The sequence below is a fragment of the Antedon mediterranea genome, chromosome 3 (genome assembly GCF_964355755.1).
Source record: "Antedon mediterranea chromosome 3, ecAntMedi1.1, whole genome shotgun sequence".
Taxonomy (NCBI): Eukaryota; Metazoa; Echinodermata; class Crinoidea; order Comatulida; family Antedonidae; genus Antedon; species Antedon mediterranea.
Genome location: NC_092672.1, coordinates 22,576,846 through 22,586,507, shown reverse-complemented (window position 1 = coordinate 22,586,507; position 9,662 = coordinate 22,576,846).

The window sequence follows — 9,662 nt, the reverse complement described above, 5'->3', positions numbered from 1 at the left end:
GGCCTAGTAGTTTCTCGACAAAACAAATAACACTAACTTATTGTCAAGAGATCGGTAATTTGTAATTATATACTCACAAGAACTGTACAATTGTTTTGATTTAACCGTGATCTCCATTGTATTTTAAATTACAATTGAGTTTTATCCTTTTGTTTTTGTTTCAAGCTGTACCGTTTATCTATTTATTTATTTATTTGTCTGTATTGTACAGGCCACATACAGCGAACATGGGACATCAAAGAACTGTCCTAGTAGTTCTATTAATATCTGTAATTTGTAAAAGGGGGAAGGCAGAATACTTGTTAAAGTCAACTGATACTGTGGAATCAACACAAATAATGACACGCTTCTTAAGACTTACTAGCCTATACATAGATTCTTTATTCGTTTGTCATTCCGAAGTTTAAAATAAACCATACTAGCATATACTGATCTTGCATTTGTTTCGCTTTTGATTCTCGCACTGAGTGGTGATATAGCATATAACCTCGGCCCACTAAGGATCCATTCGGTTCTTGTACTAAGTGTGTCAGATCGAATCAACGCGGTATTCAATGCGACGATTGCAACTATTGATTCCATCTGAATTTCGCCAACTTTTTAGAGGATGAGTTTTACGCTCTCGCGAAATCAGTTGACATCTGATAGCCTACTACACCCATGTTCCTTGCCTCTGTTCAGTGACTTCTTTTTTAAAACTAATGATAGAGAATCGGTTGACAGTGAATATGCCTCCGACTCTGATAACAAACGTGTGGCATAGAGCGACCATGTAAACCACCATTTGAATTGCTAGAAGCAGTAAGACAGTCAACAAGTTTAGAGACTTGAAAGTAATCCAGTCGTCTCAAAACACGACTCTGACACGTGGTTCAATGATTCTATATCTGACACTGAAATACCTCAAATTGGTTATTTCTTATAAAGGCAAGACCGTTTACTCGGTCCAAAAGTAGTGCTGGTTAAGTCGTCTTTCTTATTAATCAGAAGACATGATCTTGAACCCAACGACGATATATTGATAATGAACTAAGACCAACTTCTTACCAAAAAAAAAGCATTTGTTCTGATGGTAATAAAGACGACTTCACTATAAACTTACTTCAACTCTTAATGCTTTTAGACCCACGTACAACCGAATTCATTTAATCGGCGAGTTTAACATCCCCGTGCTAAAGGTTTTCTTGAGGGGACTTTCTCTTAGACTTTACAAGATAAATTTTTAACTCAGGTTAATGATTTACCATCACGTAATGGTCATGGTAACGACAAGGTCAAGTATTTTTTTTTTACCTGATAGTGTAATCCTGTATAGGCCTAAAGATGTTAATGATATACCATCACGCAATGGTCATGTAAACATACTTGAACTCTTCGTTACGAGTATTATATCGAATATCTTGTATTTCTGAATCTACCCAGTTTTATCACACTGACCATAAGCTCTTGCATATCAGCCAAATTGACAGGCCTAATAGCATTAACGTCAATTGTACCATTTTAATATAACATTAGAAATACATTTGCCTCATGGTGTAAACTTGTACCATGCCACTGAACACTGATATTGTGGAATGTTTTTGCCTCTGTTAAAAACAATATTCTTAAATATGGAATAACCTACCAACTGAAATTAAATATTCCACAACAATTGCTTCTTTCAAAGCTAGATATCGACGGTCTCATTTTTTTTCAAAAACATTTTGCCTCTCTTATAAACAACATTCTTAAAATACTCATTTCATTAAAATCACCATCTAAGATACAACTGCTCCAGATTGGATAGATGGAGGTGAGGCATGGGCAAAACAAAGCTTATCTTACTTACTTACTTACTTGTTTACTTGTTTCCGGAGCTCAGCAATGCTGGGTCCGGAGTCGAGGCTAGGCTATGCCTATAAGCCCCTCTTGATAATTACATCAACTCTTGAATATGGCGCAAATTTAAGAGGGTGGTTGGACCATGCCCGTTCAAGACCGGACTTAAATTGATTGGTTGATCTTGAAGCTACTACATCCTCCGATAACGAATTCCATAATATAATAGCTTTTCGACCAAATGAGTCCCTCATCCAATTTGTGCGTGAGAACTTAAATTTTAATTTAAAAGAATGACCACGTGTTCTAACATCTTCATCACGCTCAAAAAAAGAATCAGCAGAAATACTATCCACTCCATGTAAAATTTTAAAAATCTGTATCAAATGAGCTCTTTGCCTTCTGTATGCGAGAGTAGGTAGGTTGAGAATTTTCAGCCTTTCTGAATAAGGTAAATGACGAATGGAAAAAATAAGCTTGGTGGCACGTTCTTGGACTTTTTCCAATAGGTCTTCCTCCTTACAATGTAGCGAGTTAAAAACAACGTTGCAGTATTCCAAGGTCGGACGAATAATAGCTTTATATAAACGAAGAAACCCATCCATATTTAAAAACTTGAAAGCTCGATATACCATGCCCAACTTCCGATTTGCTCTCATTGCTACATCTGCCACATGTACATTAAAAACAAGTTTAGAGTCAATAGTAACACCGAGGTCTTTTTCATGATCAACTTCATTCAATAAGAAACCACGCATGGCATACAGATGTTTGTTGTTTTTCTTCCCAAAGTGCATTACTTTGCACTTACCCTCGTTAAAAGGTAATTGCCATTTGTCAGACCAGTCACATGCTTTCTCTAAATCTTCTTGTAGAACTTGAGCATCATTCACAGTGTTAACTACTCTATACAATTTAGTATCATCTGCAAACATGCGTACAGAGGAGGAAATAACAGAAGGTAAATCATTTATAAACATAATGAAAAGAACAGGTCCAACGACGCTTCCTTGCGGGATACCACTACGAACATCAGCCCAATCTGAAACACATCCATTGACACTAACCCGTTGTTGTCTATCGTTAAGAAATTCTTGAAACCAGTTTAGAAGTTTACCTCTAATACCCAATGCACTCATTTTCAGAAGGAGTCTATGATGAGGCACACTATCGAAAGCCTTCTTGTAGTCAAGGTAGATACAATCAAAACAATCCTGATTATCAAAATAAGAAAACCAGTTTTCAAGAACATCAAGTAATTGTAAAGCACAGGAACGACCTTGCCGGAAACCAAATTGCTCATAACAAATAAGTGAGTGATGTTCAAGAAAGTCCAATAATTCCTTCCTGATAATTCTCTCCATAATTTTACCAACTACCGAAGTTAAACTCACAGGTCTATAGTTGCTTGGGTCAGACTTCACTCCTTTTTTAAAAATCGGTACCACTGTAGCCCGTTTCCAACTATTAGGGACGGCTCCTTCTTGAAACAATTTCGTAAAAATAATATGGAGGGGATAGCAAATGATATCCTTTAGTTCGACTAAGATGCGTGGGTGAATACCATCAGGTCCAGCTGTTTTAGTAATATTCAACGTTGATAAAATATTCAAGATTTCGTCACAAGGAAAGTCAACTTGAGATAAAAAATCCTCTGAAATGTCATCAATAGCCGGTACATTCGAATTAATACATATGTATCTATTAATACATAAGAGAGTCGATGGTATTAAATGCCGAGAGGAAATTTAAAAAATGAAGATCTGCATAGGACTTAGCTTTGTCAGATGAGCCAAAAAGATTTAAAAAATAACAAATAAAAAATCGTCCTCATTAACGCAATATACAAACTGATATGGATCCATGCAGCGTCTTTCGCTGATAATTATAAAGCAGTCAATTTATGTGAACCTAAAATTATCAATTTAGAAAAATTAAATATTCCTGGAGGTTTTATAAAATTATGTCTAAACTATAGAGGGCACTATAATATTTTGAAAAAATGTCAAACCATTATAGAGGGCACTATTATAAGACTAAAGGTATTGGCATTTATAATAGTAAACATGATCTCAGGCTAGCCAAATGTGGAAATTATGGTTGCAACTCATTTTTTTCACTTATTAAACAATTGATTAAAAAATTAACTTCTTGCTGATCGATATTAGTATGTTTGAATGATCTCTTTTTCTATCTAGAGTGTAGTATAAATTATAAATATCTGGGTATAACGTGATCTAGTATAGCACTTCGGAGGGAAACATTATTAATTTATTATTATAGCATAATAGATCCTGCATCCTGTTGTTAGATTGCCTGGACTTCGGAGAGAAACATTATTAATTTAACGTGACTTTGTATGCAACAGTACACATAAACACTATACACTTTTCCTCAGCAATAACATTTTAATCTATGTTGATAAAGATCATGGAAAAACAAAATTATAATCTCAGAGCTAGCTTGCAAATGTTAGTGTGGAGTAGTGTATGTTACCCTTTCAGTTATCGATATTTTTCAGTCATTATTATATATACTATAGTTTAAGTTATTATGATTATTTTCACTTATTACTCTAATATTTAATGGTTTTTTATTTCAGTGATGTGTGACTACAACAGAGATCGAGTCGGTTGGTTTAAAATTAGTTGTTCCTGTATTCACGCCATTTATTTTGTATCCGTTTGTTGTATTGTTTGTATTCTTTTTATGTTATTTTGATGCCAACTATGTAAAAGTGTAGTTTATGTCAACTATGTAAAGGTGTAGTTTATACCAACTATGTAAAGGTGTAGTTTATGCCAACTATGTAAAGGTGTAGTTTATGCCAACTATGTAAAGGTGTAGTTTATGCCAACTATGTTAAAGGTGTAGTTTATACCAACTATGTAAAGGTGTAGTTTATGTCAACTATGTAAAGGTGTAGTTTATACCAACTATGTAAAGGTGTAGTTTATGTCAACTATGTAAAGGTGTAGTTTATACCAACTATGTAAAGGTGTAGTTTATACCAACTATGTAAAGGTGTAGTTTATGCCAACTATGTAAAGGTGTAGTTTATGCCAACTATGTAAAGGTGTAGTTTATACCAACTATGTAAAGGAGTAGTTTATACCAACTATGTAAAGGTGTAGTTTATGCCAACTATGTAAAGGTGTAGTTTATACCAACTATGTAAAGGTGTAGTTTATGCAAACTATGTAAATGTGTAGTTTATACCAACAATGTAAAGGTGTAGTTTATACCAACTATGTAAAGGTGTAGTTTATGCCAACTATGTAAAGGTGTAGTTTATACCAACTATGTAAAGGAGTAGTTTATACCAACTATGTAAAGGTGTAGTTTATGCCAACTATGTAAAGGTGTAGTTTATACCAACTATGTAAAGGTGTAGTCTATACCAACTATGTAAAGGTGTAGTCTATACCAACTATGTAAATGTGTAGTTTATGTCAACTATGTAAATGTGTAGTTTATACCAACTATGTAAAGGTGTAGTTTATGTCAACTATGTAAAGGTGTAGTTTATGCCAACTATGTAAAGGTGTAGTTTATGCCAACTATGTAAAGGTGTAGTTTATGCAAACTATGTAAATGTGTAGTTTATACCAACTATGTAAAGGTGTAGTTTATACCAACTATGTAAAGGTGTAGTTTATGCCAACTATGTTAAAGGTGTAGTTTATACCAACTATGTAAAGGAGTAGTTTATGCCAACTATGTAAAGGTGTAGTTTATACCAACTATGTAAAGGTGTAGTTTATGCCAACTATGTAAAGGTGTAGTTTCAATAGATTATTATTATAGCATAATAGATCATGATCTATGATCATACATGATTTCTCTTTATCGTACTAAATGTTATGATGGTAGATCAATGATGATTTAGTCTACGCTATAAACTGTGGTTCAACTTAATAATTTATTAGATAATATTTTGGCACATATGTTTTTTTGTTTTGGCATCCTGTTGTTAGATTGCCTGGACATAGCATAAAAAAGACAATAAATACAGACTTGGGCAAGTCTAATAATTGAATTTACTAAACTATGTATACATGCTGTTTATTCTCGGTAAAGAATCATCAAGTTTACGATTGCCAAGTATGATTCAGAGAATACATCACACATTGTGTGTTAATTCAATATTTAAAGTTCAGTGATACAACAGATTATTTGTTCTCGGACATCAATCTATGTATATACATTTATGTTTCATTTTTGGTATTAATTAATTGAATTATTAATTTATTATATGAATTTATTCATAGATTTATTTATAAAAGTGTTTTGAATTAATTATAGTTTCAAATAAATATTAATTAAACATTAGTTTTCATAAATTTAAAAGATTTGGTCTATATTAAGGTATTTTAATCTTTGAGAATTTTAACTTGTAGGCCTATTGTTTTAAGAGGGCCCATTCTAGTCAGCTTTCTGCTGTAGTACAGCTGTTAGAGTTACCGTACCCTTGTAAAAATAATGTATAATAATCTCACCACGTTTGTATTGTTTCCGGTTTTGGTATCTAAATTAATTGTGTCTTTATTTGTTTACTCTTGTCTTTTTTATTGACACAAAAAAAATGAAAAATTATGAATTTATGTAAGGCACGGTACGGCAAACAACTATGACGTAAGATGAAGTTGTTAAGCCAATCATGGAGGAAATATACATATATTTCCTCCATGATATGTATATTTCCTCCATGAGCCAATTTAATGTAGAATAGAATTGCAGAATAATCAATAGAATACTGAGAATAATGACGGTGTATTTGTTCCAATGCCATTGTTACAAGGCCTTATTTAAATAAGTAGGTTTGAGATGATTACAACTATATTTGACATGTTATGAATAATAAGACTAATGAATATACATGCAAACTGCATGTTATTCATATTTACACCATCAATCAATCAACTTATTATTGCTAGACAGGACGGCAAAAATACATATGACGTTGAATTAGCTACAGTTGATATACAATGAAATATCAATGTTGAAAAAATGGTATTTATATCCCATTAATATTATTATTGAAAAAAAATTGTATTTTTGACTTGTGAACCCATATGTAGAACGCGTTTGTTTATCTATTTGTTTTAATACTTCATCTTTGCTATGCTAACACATTATGGTACCGTAAATTACAAGCTAAAAACCTAAACTAAAACAAATAAAAAAGGGATAAGTTAATAAAACACGAAAATCGCATAAACATCATTAAAAACATAAGTACAACGTTGCAGTTACAAAAATATATAAAAGCAACAACAACAAAATCATTAATAATATTTTGTTGTTTTATCATTTTAGTTTGTATCACTTGTATTCTATCCTTCGTGGTTCAAGTATTTATTAATTAGTTTCACCATAATTTCTCATTGTTAAACACGGAATTCATTGTACTTTTTTAAATCTATAAACACATTCTGTATAAACATACATTTCTATTGTGCACCTGGTGGTACGTCTCAGTTCATGTAACATTAATTGTTATATTGTGCACCTGGTGGTACGTCTCAGTTCATGTAACATTAATTGTTATATTGTGCACCTGGTGGTACGTCTCAGTTCATGTAACATTAATTGTTATATTGTGCACCTGGTGGTACGTCTCAGTTCATGTAACATTAATTGTTATATTCTGCACCTGGTGGTACGTCTCAGTTCATGTAATATTAATTGTTATATTGTGCACCTGGTGGTACGTCTAAGTTCATGTAACATTAATTGTTATATTGTGCACCTGGTGGTACGTATCAGTTCATGTAACATTAATTGTTATATTGTGCACCTGGTGGTACGTCTCAGTTCATGTGACATTAATTGTTATATTGTGCACCTGGTGGTACGTCTCAGTTCATGTAACATTAATTGTTATATTGTGCACCTGGTAGTACGTCTCAGTTCATGTAACATTAATTGTTATATTGTGCACCTGGTGGTACGTATCAGTTCATGTAACATTTATTGTTATATTGTGCACCTGGTGGTACGTCTAAGTTCATGTAACATTAATTGTTATATTGTGCACCTGGTGGTACGTATCAGTTCATGTAACATTAATTGTTATATTGTGCACCTGGTGGTACGTATCAGTTCATGTAACATTAATTGTTATATTGTGCACCTGGTGGTACGTCTCAGTTCATGTAACATTAATTGTTATATTGTGCACCTGGTGGTACGTATCAGTTCATGTAACATTAATTGTTATATTGTGCACCTGGTGGTACGTCTCAGTTCATGTAACATTAATTGTTATATTGTGCACCTGGTGGTACGTCCCAGTTCATGTAACATTAATTGTTATATTGTGCACCTGGTGGTACGTCTCAGTTCATGTAACATTAATTTTTATATTGTGCACCTGGTGGTACGTCCCAGTTCATGTAACATTAATTGTTATATTGTGCACCTGGTGGTACGTCTCAGTTCATGTAACATTAATTGTTATATTGTGCACAGCTGGTGGTACGTCTCAGTTCATGTAACATTAATTGTTATATTGTGCACCTGGTGGTACGTCTCAGTTCATGTAACATTAATTGTTATATTGTGCACCTGGTGGTACGTCTCAGTTCATGTAACATTAATTGTTATATTGTGCACCTGGTGGTACGTCTCAGTTCATGTACCATTAATTGTTATATTGTGCACCTGGTGGTACGTATCAGTTCATGTAACATTAATTGTTATATTGTGCACCTGGTGGTACGTCTCAGTTCATGTAACATTAATTGTTATATTGTGCACAGCTGGTGGTACGTCTCAGTTCATGTAACATTAATTGTTATATTGTGCACCTGGTGGTACGTCTCAGTTCATGTAACATTAATTGTTATATTGTGCACCTGGTGGTACGTCTCAGTTCATTTAACATTAATTGTTATATTGTGCACCTGGTGGTACGTCTCAGTTCATGTAACATTAATTGTTATATTGTGCACCTGGTGGTACGTCTCAGTTCATGTAACATTAATTGTTATATTCTGCACCTGGTGGTACGTCTCAGTTCATGTAATATTAATTGTTATATTGTGCACCTGGTGGTACGTCTCAGTTCATGTAATATTAATTGTTATATTGTGCACCTGGTGGTACGTCTCAGTTCATGTACCATTAATTGTTATATTGTGCACCTGGTGGTACGTCTCAGTTCATGTACCATTAATTGTTATATTGTGCACCTGGTGGTACGTATCAGTTCATGTAACATTTATTGTTATATTGTGCACCTGGTGGTACGTCTAAGTTCATGTAACATTAATTGTTATATTGTGCACCTGGTGGTACGTATCAGTTCATGTAACATTAATTGTTATATTGTGCACCTGGTGGTACGTATCAGTTCATGTAACATTAATTGTTATATTGTGCACCTGGTGGTACGTCTCAGTTCATGTAACATTAATTGTTATATTGTGCACCTGGTGGTACGTATCAGTTCATGTAACATTAATTGTTATATTGTGCACCTGGTGGTACGTCTCAGTTCATGTAACATTAATTGTTATATTGTGCACCTGGTGGTACGTCCCAGTTCATGTAACATTAATTGTTATATTGTGCACCTGGTGGTACGTCTCAGTTCATGTAACATTAATTTTTATATTGTGCACCTGGTGGTACGTCCCAGTTCATGTAACATTAATTGTTATATTGTGCACCTGGTGGTACGTCTCAGTTCATGTAACATTAATTGTTATATTGTGCACAGCTGGTGGTACGTCTCAGTTCATGTAACATTAATTGTTATATTGTGCACCTGGTGGTACGTCTCAGTTCATGTAACATTAATTGTTATATTGTGCACCTGGTGGTACGTCTCAGTTCAT